At 32.5% G+C, this 21,227-nt stretch overlaps 1 protein-coding gene across 1 annotated transcript in view; it reads left to right on the top strand.

Moving 5' to 3' along the window:
• The first annotated feature begins 3,305 nt into the window (after positions 1-3,305).
• LOC123713012 (rap1 GTPase-activating protein 1) overlaps positions 3,306-21,227 on the top strand; it is a 199,223-nt gene continuing 181,301 nt past the window's right edge. The window contains exon 1 of the mRNA XM_045666476.1: positions 3,306-3,429. The gene's annotated coding sequence lies outside the window, so the exon portion shown is untranslated. The remainder of the gene's footprint in view (positions 3,430-21,227) is intronic.

Raw genomic sequence — 21,227 nt, 5'->3', positions numbered from 1 at the left:
TAGGAAACATAAATTTTGTTTTATTATCGGTTGACGTTAAGAGGCAAAATAATTGTCGACAAAGGACTATATTCATTCAAATATTAATTATTCCTAACATCAATTTACTTTACATATTATGCGTAAACTAAACAACCAAAAGCCACGAACCGCTAATTAAAGTTTGTCTATAATGAAACCAAAACCTTTCAGGGCCTATCTAAAATTTATAGTCTAAATAATTTTACTAATAAACAAGCTATCTCGAATTCATATTTCAAAGCGCTCCGATTTAACTGAAATCACATTAACAATTTTCATGTTTAATGGAATCCAACTGACAGTTGGATGTTGAAATCATTTGGTCCGTTGTGCGTAAAGTTGTAATTAAGGCAGCTCCTTGGTGAAGGTCATATGTTTCCTGGACACTCCGCACGCTTCACGTTAAACGAACATAGACACGATCTTTAACTGTAGTAGGTACATTTGTCTTAGGAGTGAAGGAAGCGTTAAACAAGTGACTGCAACGGCAAAGGATTGTAAATCAAAATGAGAATTTTTTTTATTGCATAACCAAGCTTTTATTCTTTAAGTAAATATAAAAATAACTTAAATATAACATATATTTTGAATTGGGTTTAAAGGCAATATTAAGATTACGTAAGCTTTTTTATAACTTAATATCAGATAAAGCCTTCAAGGAAGGGGTTGCGTAATGAAAGCCACAATGTTCACATGGATCTTAAGCAGCTTAACTGGAACATTATATAATGTTATAATCCTAACTTAGGACCTGCGCTTTACTACATTTATATGTTTAATATGTGTTTTACAAATATTTTCAAAGTAAACATTGAAATTTTAACATTTACGTACATTTATATCGATAAATTATAAAAATCGTCACAAAAATAGGCATGAAAATCACATTAATTTTTATTAAATCATAAAAGTCAAGCTATTTATAATTCATTGTTGTCAAACTTTTAATACAAATACTCGCCCACGCTATAAAGACACCTTCAATTTAAAACCTTCTTGATAAAAATTAAAATGTGTGCAAGTACACACGTAAGTGAGAATTATTATTATTATTATTATCTTATTTTTCAGAAATATATACTTTACAAAAATTGGTTAAATAAAATAAAATTAGATAAAGTTTAACAAAACGTTTTTGCTTATAGACATGAATACAAATAATACAATTATTTCATTTTACCTCATTACTACTAAGATTATTACAGAATTTCATTCATGGTAATAAAATAATAACTATCATTGTTATCGTTATTATTCGAATATCTTGGAATCAATCGTGGTAGGGACAAGAAAAATATGGCGCGTAACGGCTAAATGCGACGCGTAACCCCAAAATGTGTCGGTTTTTTTTTTCAACGCCAATAAAGAAGTTTCACTTCAAAAGGCAAAACGCAATAGTATCGTAATATATTAAAATAAACTGTAAACTATATCAAGCAAATTTGCTTATATGATGTTAAGTGATATCGTGTCCATGGAGACTGAAGAAAAAGTCTCGAGTTTACGTTGCGGTCAACTATGATACGTTCTTTCCTTGAAGGACTCTAATTATTGTTGATTCTAAAGAACTCGTACCTCCATAAATATATAAAAGGTGATGTTAGACATATCAACAAATATTAATCGTAACCAGTGACATGGTAGTTCACCAACCAAACACATATTACGTTATTGATAAACGTAGTAAAAGTACTATAAACCAGATTAAAATAGTTATTTAATATATCACTTTGCAAATACATAAATTTAACAAAACATTAATTATACAATATACTGCTTAATTGTTAATAGCATAATCCCACTTAATCTTGGTCAAAAGACTTTGGAGGCAAACCAAGTTGGAGGTAAGAGTTAGTATCTAATGGCCCAGATTTTATCACGATATTACCGTGTGACTGTGTAGTGATTAGCTGGCGTAGTCTGTAAGAAGCCTTATCGAAAATTGATTTGAAATGCATAAGTTTTCACAGTCATTTAGTACTTTGAAACAAAATAATAAATATTTACAGGTTTTGCCGTAAGACCTTTGAACTGAAAAAAATAGACATGGGTTTCCGCTAACTATAGTAGCAATATTGTTTTCTGTTAGTAACTAAAAAATTGTTTCCCTTTTAAGTAGATTACTAGACAGTATAAAAAATGTTCATACTGTATGTAGCATTTTTTGAGTCGAAAGGACTTATGAGACGTCGTGTATTTTTATATTAGGCCAAATAGACCTAAAAAAGCATATATATAAATTAACTATTTACTTGGAAACTGTATTGTATTGTTTTAAAATTGTATAAAATATGTAAGTTACCTTAATTTAATTTGATTTTAAATATATTTGTTGCACGCGAAATAATATTTGGCCTTTCATATGAGTATTATGAGTTACAAAATATTATTTTAATTATTATGTTTAAAGATAACATCATATAGACAGTAGGATTAAATTATTTCAAAAATATCACAGGCCACTGTTGTTATAAGTTTTCCAAGTCCTATCAATTACTGAATCTATCATAACACGTATGAATATTTTTTCCATGTTCACAATTTGGAAGCAGTTTTAAGGTTCCGCATTTAACTAAACTACATGTAGATTATAGAGTTTGTCCATTATATTTCCCACCGTACAGGATTTAATAAAGACTGTGCAACACTCTTAGCTCAGAATTATAAACCATAAGATTTTTCTACAACAAGGTATGTGTATCCTATCCTGCAAGTATTTTTTGTATTTTTGTAAATGAGAAAAGAAGTAAAACATGCGTGACAGTTACTTGGGATTATACAATCAATAAAATAGGTATAATAAAAATTAATATCAAACAACATTTTCTTTATTTTAAGCAATTCAGGAAAAGTTCTAGTAACTTATCCTAAATCTGGATATCCGTAGATAACTATGTAAAATTATTCTTTAAATAAGCCAGTTGGTATTCTATGGTATTCCTAAGAATGAAAATACGCATAGGGAAAGAACGTTTTTTTGACGCGTACTAATTTACGGCAAGATCCATTTTTATCAACTTTAATATAATATAAAGCTCGTTCTTCTCAGAAACTTCTATATCAATATATATTCAATAAACTCTCTCAATATGTCTATAGTCACACATTAATTAATGCTCTTTAATGCAGACGAAATCACATGCAACCGAATTAAATAATCATAATGTTGTGAATTACGAATTGTCTAAGTAAACGTGCCTATACCAAAACCATTTTCCACACGAATACCGCATGTGAGCAATTTTCATCGCTAGCCGGTCCTCGTTTTTCAGTTCAACTCAGTGTTTAGTAGGGAGCGCGCGTTTGCCGCTTCACCGCTGCGCTCCAACGTAAACAAATCGAAAACATCGTATGAATAGTGTTTAAGTGTTGTGAATGTGTCAGTGAGTTATTTGCTGCCATTTTCAGGTAAATATATTTTAATTGCGATTCGCGTGTAATGCGAGACGGCGCAAATGTTTTGATTTCACCGGAATTCATATTAAATTTAATTTCCGTTTGTTCTGTCGTAACTGATAAAAAATAATTGTAATTGGCTAACTGGAACTGGGTTGTGTATTTACGTTTTTATTTTTACGTAGTTATAAAATCCGGATACCGCACAAATAGAACGCCATTTACTAATAAGGAAATGAATATAAAATTCATCTTTATCGACTATCTACTAAAGTAACCGGATTCATTTCTACGTCTGTATTATTGATTTTTTTTAAAGAAAGCTTACACCTACCGCAGCAATTATTATTATATTTCCTATATAGCGCCTTCGTTTAAAACTCCAGATGATTAACCACTAAGTCACGACATTAAGTTAAATCTTAATCGATCTTTATAATTGTTGCGGTTAGATTTTTATATTATATTCTAATTATAATTTACATATTCCTCGTGTAATTACAGAAATTATAATAATATAGAAGTCCTTTAAAAAAACAAAGAACTAAGATTAATAATGCCTAAACGAACATTAAACTCCGCACTTCATACATTTACCTTCGCAATTGAACTTTTAAGAGCCCCCATGGTTGTGTTCCGCTTTATGGTTTCATGAAAAATGTCCTTTTAAATGTTATGGGTGTTCATTATTGTTCCCTGTACATGTGGAGTATAAAAGTTATATTTAATATACTTTGTATTCAAATTATAAATAAAACTTAAATAATTCAAAAAATAAATATTTTTAAGAACAGAACTGACTACAAATGCATGTTGCCTTTGGAGCTATTTGCTACAAATTTAGTTAACACCACAATCATTCCGATCAGTCCACGAACAGAATGCATGAAGATACATTAAAAAATCGCATCGAATTGATAAATTACTCAAGAAAAAAGCAAGAATATAGTATTTATTATAACATTCATTGCTAATTTTGACAGATATCAGTTTTCCATCTGTTCCGTTGTATTGATTGTCTTTTGTCGTAGGTTTCGTAATCTTCATTGTGGTACACGGCAAACATTTGTCGTTCATTAAAATTCTACGTCCATTAAGTAATATTGTTTCTTTGTACTTTGAAATTTTTCATGGGATTATTTTATAATTCATAAAGACATAAAATGTCTAAGTCTAAATCATGGCACTGTACAATAAGTATTGTTAATAAAGTTATTGAAACATGTACAATAATTAAACGTAAAATAAAACGGTTTAGCGGGTGTGTATTTATTATAACGGTTACCATTTGCAAAAAAAAACATCGAAACGTATATAGCCGAATAAGATGTACGAAGACATACAGTAAGATATACAGATGAACTCAATAAAAATGTTACTTATGAAATGTTATAATGAGAGCAACTACAAATATGTTAACAGCTATAACCATCAGCAACCCACGATGGCAGAACCTATGATTAGTAACGATAATTTGCATACTGCAGCAGGATGCACTGGCCTGCTCTACTTTACAGAACGTGCCATTTGCAGTAACAGTATATCAGTGTTATAAAACTTTAAGAGATTTGTGGTTTACAAATGATTACTGTAAAAGTTCGTCTCGTAATCTAATCTGTGAAGTTTAAGAGACCAAATGAAGCTCATAAGAAGAGTATGAACGAGCCGTTCATACACTGAAGGCGCATTATTTTTATTTAAAAAAAAAATAATTTATTGCAGGAATAAAGTACTCAAAGGTGGTACAATAGTAAGTTCGCATATTCTGCCACACAAAATGGCGCGCAAATTTGTCTTTAAAGAAGTTTTACATTTTACATTATTAGCCATATGAATTGGTCAATTCTTATATTATTTGTATCGCACATATCATATCAAATGTTATTAAATTTATATCAACTACAGTGTCTCACGCAAATAATCATTTATTCAATATTTCCTTGTTTTTTCCAAAAGTAACACACCGAGTCAATTTTTAAAGACTTTAGTCGGAAGATCTTTTAATTCTTTTGTAAATTATTATAAACCTTAATAGCCATACAAAAGGTGTTTTTCCTAAACAGTTCCAGATTCATTTTTGGCACAGCAAATTTCTCCCCATGTCTACTTCTTACTTCGACTTCTGCATTCGACTTAAAAATATGTATGTTTCTGTGCACGAACGTGGGGATATTTCTAAAATATAAATACAGGGGAGAGATACAATTTTAAGCTTCTTAAATAAAGGTACGCAGCTATATATATAACAGTGGGCAAACAGGCTCACCTGATGTTAAGTAATACCGCCGCCCATGGAGACTCTCAATGCCAGAGGGCTCGCAAATGCGTTCCCGGCCTTTTAAGAATTGGTAAATCATTCGATTCAGATTAAATTTAAAAAAAATATATTTTCATCTGTTCCTAATTTCTAAAAGACTGAAGCTCAGAAAATCTACATGGATTTGAAATATCGACTTATAATGCATTAGACGTTTTTAAACGTGGCAATTTAACTATACAGCACAGTGGCAACAATCGAAGTAACAAGTAGCTACCTATTCATGTCTAAATGGAAACTCTGCATGATTTGCTGGATCGTCAGCTGAAGAAAAATGCGCTTATGGGATTAGGAATACAAAACCTTTTGTAAGCTGCTAGCGACTAATGCACTATGTAAAGCGTTTAACAAAAGAAATTATCAGTTTATAGGCGATTTAAATGCCAGATGTCACGTTAAAAGTTAACACAAATCAATCAAAGAAATAGCATTGATGTGACATGGTGGTTTTTGTGACGTTAGCTAGAAGTATGGTGTCACATGCCACTTGTCTTTATGACAATATTTCGTTGTCAAATTGTAGTCAAAAGAAAATATTTAATATGTGTATGTAATATTTTTTAATAGGGAAGTATCGAGGCTTTTGAGGTCTTTTATATAATATATAAATTTTAATATCAATAAAAAATTAACTTATGCAACGCGATCGAAATTGTATTAGATTACATTATGACCGCCTCTTTGACTTGATTTTACTTGTAGACCTTATTAAAATCCATGATTTTTGTTAAGATATCAACGTTCGAAAACCAATTGAATTTTAACCACGGCTAGCCAGGGAGATTAAGTAGCTTTTTGTCGCGAGAATTCTTTTTTTCACTTTTCTTACATAATAAATTCATCCTTTCATATTCATACTTTTAGTAAAAATAAATAATATTGTTACTGTACTACGTAGTATACATAAACTATATTAATCCTTTAGAAACTGTTTTAAATTAATATAACTAAACAACAGTGAATGCTTTCAAACATCGTTCCGGTACAACCGAATGTTTTAATAACAAAGTTTTACTCAAAAAATGGGTCATACGATTGAGTGAATAAAAATAACGAGCGTCGAGTTCCAGTTCGTTTTATAAAATTCCGATAAATAACTTATCACAAATTTCAGTCTTGATATAAGTTGTTCGTTAAGTAAGATTTTAAGCAGATTTAAATATAACGTTAGCTCTATCATGAGTTCGACAATGTATAGAAGACAAATTCGTTGTATAACTAACTTGACGGAGAGACGAAAGAGTACTTTAAAATACTGCGATAACTCTCACTGATTTTATAAATATGATTTTTTTATAACCCTTTTATGATAGACGTGATTTTAAAGTTTAAAAGCGCTTATATTAGGTCCATACAGACTATAACTTTCTTAAGTCCAGACGATTACCAGATGTCTATTGTCAGCAACTGCAAACCATGACGGAAAACGTAGCTCCTAAACAACCAAGGCTGGTCTCGCTCCAGGCCACTGCTGCTTCACGACAACGCTAGACAACAACAGGCAATTGCTATGCTTAAGAACCTGACCTGAAGGAAGACCTTCCTACAACAGTTTTCCATATTTTTTTCGAAAATTGGATATCTTATTCCATATTAACAAAATATTCAACCCTAATGGGGCAGTCGAAACGCCTTCAAAGATTTTATTGATTCCCAAATGTTTTTTTAGTAAAGGGATAAATGAACTACCTATAATATGGCATAAGTACAGAGATAACAATGGTACATATACTTTGATGAATTAAATATATTATATTTTAAAACAATATACGTTTCGTTCCTCTCACACATAACGCCAATTTCATATGTAAGGATCTAATATAATCGCTATCACTAAAGGCAATTAATGATGTGCCCTCATAAATGAGGACAAATCCTAGTAGGATACGATACTGATTCTCTGTTTTACGGATGCAAAACATGGACTGATTATGATGTGGTTTTCTATGTAAACTGACGTTAACTTCTAGTTGGCTGTGCAGAAATCTAGCATACACAATTTGGAACTGTACAGAGGTCTATCAGTAGAGGAGTATAGACTCTGGTGATGCAGCGTCGGAAGGTACCCGAAATGTTTATCGTTGTTTTATTTATTTTCTTAATTAAATATAATTTTCATTTGCATGCCAAACAGCTTCTTGATACGACGGAAAAAAGTCATTGCAATTTAGTGAAACTAATGTAGTGAATTTAAGTGCAAGTGACTGATTTGACAAACATTTGAAAAGCTCTAAGACACGATAATGAAATGTTTATCTGTTCTCCTGTACATTAATTTTACTTTAAGCTATTTACTAAAGTATTGTAGACGTAAGTCAATATAATATTACTTACAAGTCATTATTTTATAGGCTAGATTGGCAGGCACTCTGTTAATAGAAAATATGTTTAGTATGGAATATAAGTTACAGGTATCACTTATTCCAGGTAATTAAATTTAAATCGGTGGACATCCCTACTCATCGGCAAAGAAGACAGAGGGTCGTAGGCCGTATAGGCCATGTAGGACGAGAGAAAAGCCGTGGTAAAAACCTCTCGATACTATTTTAAAATAGAAAATCATCATACAAAATGGCTATGGCAAACAACAGATTTTTAAGACAGATATCGCAAATTAGTTAGAAGTAGCCTGTCTAGCACTCGTCCCAGGCCCTTTTATCAACTAGATAATCAAAATAAAATAATAAATAGATATACTTTATAGTTAGTATAAAACAATGTAAAGAAAGTCTAACAATCTTCTATGAAAATAAAAACGCCGTAATCGTATAACCGTTATTAAAATAGCAATTTTAATTAAAAATAATTAGATTATTCTTTCCTCACTCTTATCTACCACGTTATGATCGTGTTTAATACTCATCGCATGTTTTAATTAAAATATTTATTGATACTAGTCACAGCGCTCGGTGTTTTGTTTTTTCAATTGTTACTTCTACGGCCTTTGTTCAAACATAATTTCGATGTTTTTCGAAGTATTTAATGTTATAAATAATTATAATAATAACAATAAATCGTTTATTTGTAAAGAAAGTTGTGCATACAAATTTATTAATTATAAAAAAAGCGTCCAAACAGCCATATAAAAGGCACGCAAGAGTCATAATAATTTAATTTTAATATAACAAAATATATCTACACAACTTCTCTTTAATAAGAACTTTTCTTTCTCCATATTAGAGGCAAGATATTTGTACAATTGGAAAGTTACAACTCTGAAAAACAGATTTATGTTGAATTTGAATTTGTCGAATCGCTGAAAACACTAAAACCAATTTTATTTCCAACACACAAATATACAATATTTATAAGCTTCTTAACCTACATAGATAAATAAACATGGATACATAGAAAAATAAAACAAATTTAGTGCTGTCAACATTTCCTCATTGTAATACTTATTCGTTGAGCGAGGAAAGCACCAGCTCTGTGGTCACTGGTACTATTTACCAGGCGCCAAAATAAATGTTTAATTAGTACCTGAACAATTGAACCCCAATATCCAAGAAGTCTCTACTCTAAAAAAAGGATTTGCTAATTATGAACCTGCAATGGATAAAATCTAAAAATTTTAATATCCTAACCTTCCCCAATATTTGTTAAACTGTTAAACAAAAATAGCTTAGCTAAGTTTCGTTTAGTATTAAAATCAACCCGAGTGTTTACATGACCAATCCATAAAGAATTTGCTTGGCGCTTCTTTGAGAATAATCCATATATAGCGTTTAAAAAAATACCGACCTTATTCTTATTGCAGCTGAGTTCAAATCCAGCTGATTAGATTATAATACACAATATGACTTAATCAAAGATTTTGTGCGATACAACGGTTTGCTAACACCCACATACCGAATACATTATAGTACATACAAGTAATAAATTGTCTAAATAGACATACACGAAAGTAATTTCTGTATATCTTTGGTTGTTGCCTACGTTACGCTTACTAAATTTTTTACAGTACAGTGGTACGTCGATATACGAATGTCAAGATACAAGGATACAAGCAGCTGAGCGAGCAATATTTTGCTTTGAGATGAGAGCAAGATTTGAGATACGAAGAATCGCACAGTTTCTCCGACCTCATAGTAGACTTTAGTCTGTGTGCTTAATTCCCTTGTTTTTGATAAGTTGGGTTTGAGTTTTATGCTTTATGTACATTTACAAAACATTATCACATTTATTTTTATAATAACCATGGGTCCGAAGAAGATGATGTCTACTGAAGTAAATCGTGAAAACATTTTTTTCTTCAAAAATACTAACACTAAATTACAAAAACAACTGACAAACAACACTTGCTTACTTCTTGTGGGTGCTGGAACGTATTATTTAATTTTAATGGAGAAAATTGGTTGAGATACAATGAATGCTTCTCTGAATGGTTCTTATCCGTTCACCGTTCACAAAAGGCCGGCAACGCACTCGTGAGCCGTCTGGCATCGAGATTGTCCATGGGCACCTAATCTTCTGCATGTAAGCCCCCCTAGCTTTATTAAAAATATCCATAAAAGATAAACTTCACCGTTTAAACAAAATTATTCATTTGTCACTATCACATAGTAAACACAATTTTACAGAAAGATGCAGTTAACATCTTATTCATTAAAGTATGCTCATAAGGCACAATTTCTAATGGGATACAAGAGTTGATTGCCCGTTTTTCACATCCGTTCCTTAACCATGATTTATAACTGGCGTTTATGAATTTTTTTTTACTGACGTTCATAAGTTCGTATGTTATGATATACCTATATGACGATATCATGATTTTGATATGTTCTACCGCGTTTCATAATTTGTATTTCAACACGGCACCTTAACAAAAAAATCTTAGCGAAGAAATAGATTATATATATAGATTATACTTAAAAATTAATTAATTTTAAACTTAACTTAATTTTTCGGGACTTCGAATTATGTAATGCTGTAATGTAATTCAAAACAAGTGTTGAATATGGTTTTTCTTAATAAAATAGACGTACATTTCGTAAATGGATAACTATACAAGTGTTGGCCTAGTGGCTTCAGCGTGCGACTCTTATGCCTGAGGTCGTAGGTATGATCCTCGGCTATGCACCAATGGACTTTCTTTCTATGTGCGCATTTAACTTCATCTTGATGAAACCGGCTTGCGTTAGACCCAAAAAATCGACGATGTAACAGACAGAATACAGAAATCTGGAACCAAGACCTAAAAAGCTGTATGTGTTGTAACTACGCCCACAGACTTTGACAAGCTAAAAACCAAAAGCTTTTACAGGCTGTAATCTATCAATATTAACAGACTGTCCCACGTCAATTCAATCTCCATTCCAAATTTAAATCTAGATAGATGAAACTTAGCTAAAAATTGCTAGTCTATTCAACTCGACTTCGCGTGAGACAATTTTGCCTAACTCTTATCAGTTATCTAAGAAATACTAATTGTATTACTCACGAAGGCGTAACACGTCCACTCAGCAATCTTGGTTGAATCGAGTTGATTTCGAATCAATGTTCATTGTCATGCCTAAATGTCAATATTAAATTCTTATCGGCAATTTAGCGTCTGTTTGGAGGTCTTTTGTTCTTGTTGGGCTGTCATGGACTTAATGCGAACGTAATTTAGGACCAATTGAATCTGTGAATAGTATTTTATAACAAGGTCAAATCATTTGTAATTGTGAAAAAAGGTTTATTGCTTGTAAATATATCAATAATAATAATAATATCAGCCTTTATTCAGACAGAGTTTGACATAAATTTAATCTTAAACTAGTGTCTCTAGTGAGTTGGTGACACTGACAACCCATCTGTTTGCCCAACTTTGGCAAAGGCCTCCTTCATTTCTTCCCACTCTGCTTTGTTCCAAGCTTTCCTAGTTCATATGGTTCCAGGTACGGTTATTATTACGTCTTTCGAAACTACCTTGTTTTCTTTTCTTATTTCTTGTAAATATATTTTTGAATTGCCAAACTTGGGTAGACACTACAGGCTGATCACGAAAATTCCCGATGAAACGGACGCAGAAATCTGTCTTTCCTTCAAAGAATAAGTTTGCAAAAAAAGCATTGTATTTTTTGTAAACAATTTCTCATCACGATCTGAACCCAGTACACATATGTATTTGCTTCATGAATAATTCTTGTGAATCTTCGCAGGTGCGACTAGTATAAACTCTTCCTGTATCCGATAAAGCACAGATTAAGTATAACAGTTGGACCTATCTATATTAAAACTCAATCATTTTCTTGTACGAGTTACTGCATGTCTATTTGGAATTACACGCACACTAAACGATTTTGACTATTTGAAGTGCGAGTATCGACATGCAATATTTATCATATTAATTTGGATGCTTTATAAACAACTAATAATATTGTAATACTTGTAATAGCGATAACCTGGGATAACTATTACAAGTATTACGAGCACTATTAACGTATACGGTCATCATCGTATGAATCTTGACTTTAAAAATAATCCTTGAGGACTTGACTTTTGTCAGGCGCATTTTTTATCTTTGCCTTTAAACAAAACTGACAAATAGCTAATACCATAAAAGGCTGTCCTACATGCATATTAAAAATGTATTTGCATTACATAAAGCAAAATAAAAAACGTTTTCAAAGCAACTGCGCCCGAAGTTAGAATTTATCCCATAGCGGCCTTTTTCTGTACTGCCTTTCCAGCATTATCAGCGAATTTATCTTACATTTCTATTCCTATGTGACGAGTTGTATACTTACATTATTCATACACGTCCACTCGCTTCAATTGATGCTAAAACGTTGCTTAAATGATAAATAACTCACCCATCATTCCATCACTTCCTACTGCTTGCCGCAAAATTGTTAATCGCCCTTGAGAAAAATTCCGATCTTTTTCTATTCATTCCTATTTGGTGTGACGTTAAAGGACACTTATTGAATTCTTAAGTAAATTTTAATATCGATAAAATGTTTACAAAACAGGACATAATTAAAGAAGACAAAAGCTGTGTATGGGTGAATCTGCTTAAAGCTTTTTCTTCCAGGTAACACAAACGTAAATAATTTAAACATTTTTTCAAAAATTAAAGTTTCAAGCAAATTATTCCTAGTTTATATACTTAATTATATAATTATTTTTCTTTATTGCTCCATATTAGGGTTGCCGGGAAGAAATCGCTTGTTAGCGATAACGCCCGTTGTCTAATAACTTGTGTAACCTGCATTTTTCGTTATTTAACAAAAGATAAATAAAATATATATATTTGTATAATTACATTTATAACAACGTTTAGCAACGAGGTCTTGGGGTGGTAATATATTATTTTTATTTCTCTAGATTTTAATTAATAGTTGATGTATGTGTTTTAAAGTGTTTATAATATAATCAAAATCAATTAATATTAATCATTCAGTCATTATAAAGTAGAAAATAATCCTAATCCTTGGAATTGATTTGCTTCATTTCAAACAATTTGTGTGACTCAATAAGTATTGCTTTTTTATCGCCAAGTCTCGATTAAAGAGTGGCGGAAAGTTTCTTGCCAGTTCTTCTTACCCGTTCTACGCCCTTGACTTTCGAACTGGTAGTAAATGTAAATTGGCAATAAATTTTACCTTTTTTTTGACGTTCATAAGTGTACTTGTTTACCTATATGAATAAAGATATATTGAGTTTGAAAACAAAATTTATTTTGATAAAATCTCAAATTCCTCTAGCAAAATCAATTAAGGCCGCTCTTCGAAAATTGATTCTTATAATAATATACATTATAAATTAGTTTAAAAATATAAAATCTTATAATAATAATACATATTAGCCAAGAATCCCAATTAATTTGGAATCGCTTGATATACTACAAATAAATTACATTATTTTTATAAAGAACATCGTCCTCCTTTAAACAATATATAATATTTCATAACGAACAAATTAAACAAGTTTCCAACTGAAAACATGGACAGCCATTTATAGGCCAAGAATTCCAACTATTTCTAGTATATGTACAAGTTATAAACCAGTTTCTTGACCTAACAGTTACCTAATAATCAAAATGCGATATCATCAACGGGGACTCGTGATTGTATTGTAATCTTGTTCGGCCGTGTTTGTATCTGAGTTATGAACAGAATACAAATTACTATAACCCTATTAGGATAAGTATGAATAACACAATGCATTGATTAAAGTAGCAAATTTTTCATTATATTTTAATGATATTTAATAAAACATAATGTATATTTACTTAAAAATAGAAATGTATTCGTCTAGCTTATCAATAATCATACATTTATCGAAGTTGGGCAATTGCTTAATGTCCTATAACCAGGAGCAGAGAACTACCACAGCTATCTATAGTATTCGGTCTTTAGCCTCATATTTCACCTCGCTCCAAGTCTTTCCATCTCTCTCTGCCTCATGTGCAACTGTACGACACCAAGTTAGCTTGGGTAGGCTACGTTTCCGCTTTCCTTGCGGGTTCTAATCAGCGCCTGGTTGGGGATATAATTGGAATCTCTTCGAAGTGTATTCCACTTGCGTCGCTTGATCTGCTCGCTAATTGGGGTTTCTCAGCAGCGTTTCCAAAGTTGCTCGTTAGCGATCTTCTCGGGCCTGCAGATACCCAGAATTCGGCGAAGAGAGCGGTTGACAAAGACTACGAGCCGGTTGGGTAAGTTGAGTAATGGCTGTAGTGAATATAAGTGGCGTTACAGCCTTTTAGTTCTGGGTCTCAAAGTTCTATTCTTATTTTGTAAACATATAGTCGTTTTCTAATAGGCAAGCTGGTGATCATCCTGACACGCAGTCGACCTGTTAGCTCAAGATGTTTTGCTTCACCGTACGAGCGAATTTCATATGCCCACTAAGACAGAAAGCTAGTGCGCAGCCGGTCCTCGAACCTACGACCTCTGGTATGAGAGTAGCACGCTGAAGCTACTTGACACAGGTACTCTCTAGCGGATCTACTTAAGGTTTTTATGGGCTGCAGCCCAGGGCGCCCAGTCCCCACTGAAAACAATAGGCGATATTTTACAAAAAATTCTGACATTAAAAAAAAAAATTATATTATGGTTGGTATCTCTGAGATCAATCAACCCATGTGCGTTGTGCGTTTATTGTACGGAACAGGGAATTTCCCGTAGCTTGTTTTCGGTCGGTGTACTTCTTCGTGTATGCGTGTGCCCAGAGCCCCACAAATTCACGATCCGTCCATGTCTAGGCCAGCACTGCTGGCTGTAGTAAGCTATCATTTATGTATAATTATTAAGGAGTCTGGTAGGAATAAAAGAAAAATTCAACATAACATTTTTTGCATTCTTGTATGTAAATGCTGTGATATAATTATCCAGTCATGTTAACGACGTAATAACTATTAATACTAGTTTGTTATTGAATTACCAAAACACGATCGCTTAAAACACTTCCAATTATAACTTTTGTATATAAATATGATTTCACGAGCAACACATATTAATTAAACCTCGTGAAAAAGAAATAAATGGTTTGTTGTGTATTAGCTATTAACGAAGCCAGCACAATAAAAGCGTATTTGCTGAAAGTATAGCCTTAAGCTTCTCAATTTGATTATAATACTTAATTTTATAATTTATTAACAAAATTTACAATAACAAGATTGTTACGTTAAGAGTGTATTTTCATACTACTGTTCACCTGTTTTAATAATTACAATTTTAGTTCTCCGTGTATTATAACCTTATCAATACAAAAGGATTATTTTTAAAAGACGTAGACGATTATGGTGATTTGAGGTTTTGGGATTTGTCACCCAGAGAACCTGAACGCAAAGAAATCCTGGGAGACGGCGATGCTATTTTGCACGTACTGCACTGTGACCTTCGTACCGAATTAGGCAACTCGGAAGTGGGGCTCACAGTAGCGGAAGGGAATCTGTTACCCCGCTTCCCGTCCATACACAGCAGATGGAGTTGTTGGGTTATAAACCTCACGGACCGAAGCCCACACTCCCTTGTCACTTTAAGAAACCCAACGAAAAAAAAAATTGATGGTATTTCTCACTCGCTTATACTGGCAGGTGTTTCACTTGGAGCGTTTTAAGTCTCGCATACATGGACTCCTGTGACTCACGTGATGTCTGATCTAGACCTAATTATCAAGATGTTTCATTAATCTTAGCGCTTTTATAAGCAAAAAATTCAGTTTACAGAGCATGTAAAGTGTATGTTTTGTAAAATAAATAAGTGCAATATTTTATTCCTTGTTGAGAAAGCTGGTTTTCCATATACATTACATTACGTATATTCAGCATTTATTTAATAAAAACTTTTTGTTTCTATTAAGGGAAAAACTTCACGTCTGAATTCTCGTTTAGAAAACTATAAGAAAGTTACCATATTAAAATTATATAATTTTCTATTGATTTATGAAAAAATATTCAAAGACTAATGCTATTATATTTCAATTAGTACCTTAGTTTCTGGGTTTAAATTAATAAAAACAGTTTGTGAAGATGAAATATTTATTTACTTAAACTACTTTACAATACCTGTATAATTTTTACTTAATAAAACTAGGCATTAATGTGTACTCAGCCAAAGTACAACCTCAGATGGAACCTTATTGTTCCTACCAGGCGTGAGCGCCGATAATATGTTTGTTCCATTATAATAAAAAATAAAAATATTAGGTCCTTACATATGAAATTGGCGTTTTGTAAGGGAGAAACAAAAAGTCGAATATTTTTAAATATAATATATTTAATTAATAAGTATAAACCATTGTTTTCTATGCACTTTTGCCATCTCATACGTAGTTCATTGATCCCTTTACTAAAAAAACCTGTCGGACATGAATCAATAAAATCTGTGAAGGCGATTTGGACTGCCCCATCAGCGTTAAATTTTTTCTCTTGCAAGACGTTGTCTAAATTTCGAAAAAAATGGTAATCTGTTGTAGCAAGGTCCGGGGAGTACGGAGGATGTCTTAGACATTCCAATTGAAGCTCTTCTAATTTGGTAGCCGTCTGTTGTGCAGTGTGTGGTCTAGCGTTGTCGTGAAGTAGCAGTGGGGTGGAGCGATTGACCAGCCTAGGTTGTTTAGCCGCTAGCTTTTCCATCATGGTTTGCAATTGCTGACAATAGATATCAGCCGTAATAGTCTGGCCAGATTTGAGAAAACTGTAATGAACAATACCGGCACTAGTCCACCAAACACTTACAAGTATCTTTTTTGGGGTTAATTTTTGCTTGGGGCAGGATTTGGCTGGCTGGCCAGGATGCAACTATTGCGCTGAGCGCGATAATCGGAAGAAGAATTTTTTCATCACAGGTAATGATTCGGTTTAAAATACCTTCATTATTATGCCGGTTCAGTAATGTAACGCAGCAGTCGACGCGCGTTTACCGGTTTGCTTCAGTCAAGTCGTGAAACCCACCTTTCAAGCTTTTTAATCTTCCCAATTTGCTTCAAGTGAATTAAAACAGTTTTATCACTAACACCGCAGCCTGCAGCTAACTCGGACGTGGTTTGCGATGGATTCGCTTCCACAATAGCCTTCAATATTTCATTATCAACTTAGGTCTCAGGCCGTCCACGGGGCTTGTTCTGCAGGTCGAAATTTCCAGAACGAAAACGTTGGAACCAAATACGAACTGTGTTTTCTTTTGCAACATGACCGCCATACACATCATTCACCCTTCGAGTCGTTTCCGCAGCACTAGTGCCACGGTAGAACTCGTACTCGTAAATAATGCAATACTTTAAGTTTTCCATTTTGTAAAATGAGTGACGCAAACAGAAAAAAACAAATGAATGACGGTCATCGAAGCACAAATACATGAGTAAATAGCTGTACAAGTTTGCATTTGAAATTCCTAACCAAAGAGGAGGTATTTGAGGTCAAAGTGGCCAGTACGACAAAACGCCAATTTCATATGTAAGGACCTAATATTATATAAACATTTGCTTTGTATTTTACTTTATTTATTTAGTGTAACTAAGCTAAATCACCACTAGTGAACTGAGTAAAGTTTAATGGACAGTTTATTTTCTCAATATAATTATTTGTATCTTACATAGTTTAGTGACAAATGTTTTATTTTGCTGAAAAATAACTTTTTGTTATTATAACAATATCTGTTAGTACAGTTAGTATGTATATTTTCGTGTATTTTGGATAAATGGGGCTTGTCTAATCGGTACATTTCAGTAAATCAAAATAACTAACCTTAACCTTTCTTATCACACTATCAACTGGTAAAATTAGTGGTTTAATGATTTTATACATAGACAGGACTTTCTGATAATCTCTCTATATAAAGATTTGATCAAAACAAACATCTAAAAATACGTTTTGCTCTAAATTCTGTAAAATAATTATTTAATAGCCTCGCTGTATCTCCACATGTATGAATTTATTAGACCATGTCGGATTACAAAGTTAAATTACGATCACGATTCGAGTAATGAAAACAGAAGTTACGACTTAAGACTCGTAATGTTGAAGATTATGATGATTCTATATAATTAAGTTTGCATGTGAATTTAAGCTGTAAGCCCCAAATGGGGCGTAGATCAGAGCGACTATTGTTTCATTGATATTTGTAATTCAAAACAAAAATCACACAAAATCAAGTTTTTAACCCACCCAAAATATTTATTTATTTATTTCTTATAATATTTTTAGTAACAATTGTTAATTTTTTATTTAAAACATATATACTTTTACACACAAATCTTCCAAGACTTTTTTACTTCCACTGTTAATTTTTACTATTATCATTTTTCTACTATAATTATTACATTATTTTTCTTTTGTGGTGTCTGGTAGAATTACCAGCGTTGTGAAACACGTCTGCTCCACAGCATAATGCTGAGCCAGACCCAGTTATTACCACAACACACAAAATTTACCTTATTCCTTATTTTTTCTTTCCATATTTATTGTAATTTTTTTTTTGTTTATTATTACTATTATTTTCGGTGTATTGCTATTATTAACTTTATAACATCCTAGACGACGCCAACATCGTCCAATTCATAAAATGCAACAGTCTCAAGTGGCTGGAACATGTGCACCGAATGGCGAACGACAGAATCCCAAGGCCCTTACTAAACTCACAACCCGGTGGCAAGAGAAGACCCGGTACACCGAGGCTACGTTGGTGGGATAGAGTTTTGAAGGACCTCGAAACAATAGGGATACGCAATTCGAAACGGGAAGCTCTGGATAGATTGCGATGGCAAAGTGTACTTGAGGAGACTAAGGCCCACAAGGGGCTGTATAGCCATGGATAATGATGATTATTATTTTCTGTGTGTGTTTCATTAGTAATAAATTGTATGACTGTCAATAATTTAGATGTTACTGATTAATATGTACAAAAATTTAATATAAGAGAGAGAGATATATTTTTGTATTTTTAATAAACTCAAAAACTAATTTAATTTAACCTGAGTAAGTTAACTATTTCTTAAAAAAGTACATTAATGTATATTCGTGCATAGCCGAGACAGGCGATAAATAAAAACACATGTTACATTACAAATCAAATCAAAATAAATTAATTTATAACTATGTAAATTAAATAATATAATTTAATAAAACTCTTAAGAATTCTTGGAGTTCCTACTTTCTCAGCCCCGTGACAATGGGAAGGTAAACTATTTAATCATAAAAAAAATTAAACAGTTATGCTGGGAAGTGAACCCGTCTGCGTTACCAAATAAGCCACGGAGGTAGCTGACAAGATTTACAATATAGATTTGTACAACATTGCAAGAAAGCCAAAACTTCTTCGAGTTTTTTTTTGTATAATAGGGGGCAACCGAGCCTACGGGACGCCCATAAATCGCAGCCTATGGACTCCCATTTTAGAGGATACGTTGCCGGCCTTTGAGGAGTACACTGTAACTTTGAATAGTTGGAGGTCGTATCTCTCAAGGAAGACTCGTTCCACATATTCCGATTTCGATACAATGAGATTAACATTTTTATTCAAATACATTCTGTTAAATAACAACTATTCTTCACACTTGATTAATCATGAAATGATGATTTATTCAAATGTTCAGTCAATTGAGTTATGACATAATTATTGTGTCATTTCATCTACGGCTTTGCAGTTCGGAATAAATAAAAAGTTTGACTCTTTAGCAATTTAATTTATGAATGACATGGCAACGATATAAATTTAATAACGTATCATATGATATGAACGATACAAATAATATAAGAATTGACCAATTCATGACTAATAATGTAAAATGTAAAACTCCTTTAAATACAAATATGCGCGCCATTGTGTGTTGTGGCAGAATATGCGAACTTACTATTGTACCACCTTACACATCTTTGTACCATATTCTTGCAATACATTATTATTATTATATCTATTCAATAGATGTTCAATTTAATGAAGCCACACAGTGATGCGAAATCCTTTTATATGTATTGGTTTCAGTTCATTATATTTCTACATGAGTTTTCTTATTTATTTTTTAAATTGACATATATTTATATGCCTTCTGTGCCGGTTTCATTTCGTTACTTTTCCGGAAGCGCTGCTAAAAAGTTTTAATTCAATATAAATTTTGAACACTTGCCACTATTTATAAGCCTAAAAGTAATCGTGTTCAGAGGAACTGTGTCTAAGAGATGAAGGTAGACAAGAATAGTTATAGAGTTTTGTAGAAGTGGAAATTACGATATGATTCAAAGAAAATTGCGGATACATTACTATATTATACAGTCTCCGCCTGTTAGCGCGTATACAATATACTCTTGCGTTATCAACCCTAAATCCATAAAAACGAAGTGACAACATAACTGTCACAATTACAAAGCCTTTCCTAAAAAACTTGTGTTACCTTTGTGTATGCATCAGGGTTAAACAGAAATGTGTGTTCGCACGTGCTTAACTATAGGCCACAGATTCCAAGTAATTTGTCTTTTAAATTTATTACGTACGCAGATTCCAAAGATATTTCATTGCGTATTTTATGTCCGACCATAATTCCTATAAAAACCCGTGGACAGTCCCCATCCATAAGTATATTTATGGTAATGAAGCAATTCCCTTGCAAATACTCTGATATCCGCTCCATCTAAATGTGTATTCTGTATTAGGATGAAAGTGGAAATATTACCTTTTCTTCGCTCATTATTTATCTCAAGAGCTTCATACATAATAGAAACATAGGTTAAGAATAATGGAACGATAAAGATTTTGTTTTTATTATCTCTCTGTTGCGATATCGATTTTTTTTAGATTTTACTGGCTGTGGTCCAATGGAATCTTCTATGAGCGCAATAAGTACTTCCTTCTGTGAAGGCAAATGTTGTGAGGAAACCGACTTGTCTCAAACCCAAAAATCTGTGTGTCAGATTATCGATGAAATGGACTCAATCTGATGCCAAAACCCATATAGGGTTGTAGCGCTTGTTGGGTTATTATTGTATGAAAATAAGTTTAAACAGTTTGAGTACATATTATTTGGTTATTTACAATTTTCCTGTGAAACAAATGACGTTGAACTGCGT

This window comes from Pieris brassicae, chromosome 8 (assembly GCF_905147105.1).
Source record: "Pieris brassicae chromosome 8, ilPieBrab1.1, whole genome shotgun sequence".
NCBI lineage: Eukaryota > Metazoa > Arthropoda > Insecta > Lepidoptera > Pieridae > Pieris > Pieris brassicae.
This window is presented reverse-complemented; position numbering and strand designations above follow the sequence as displayed.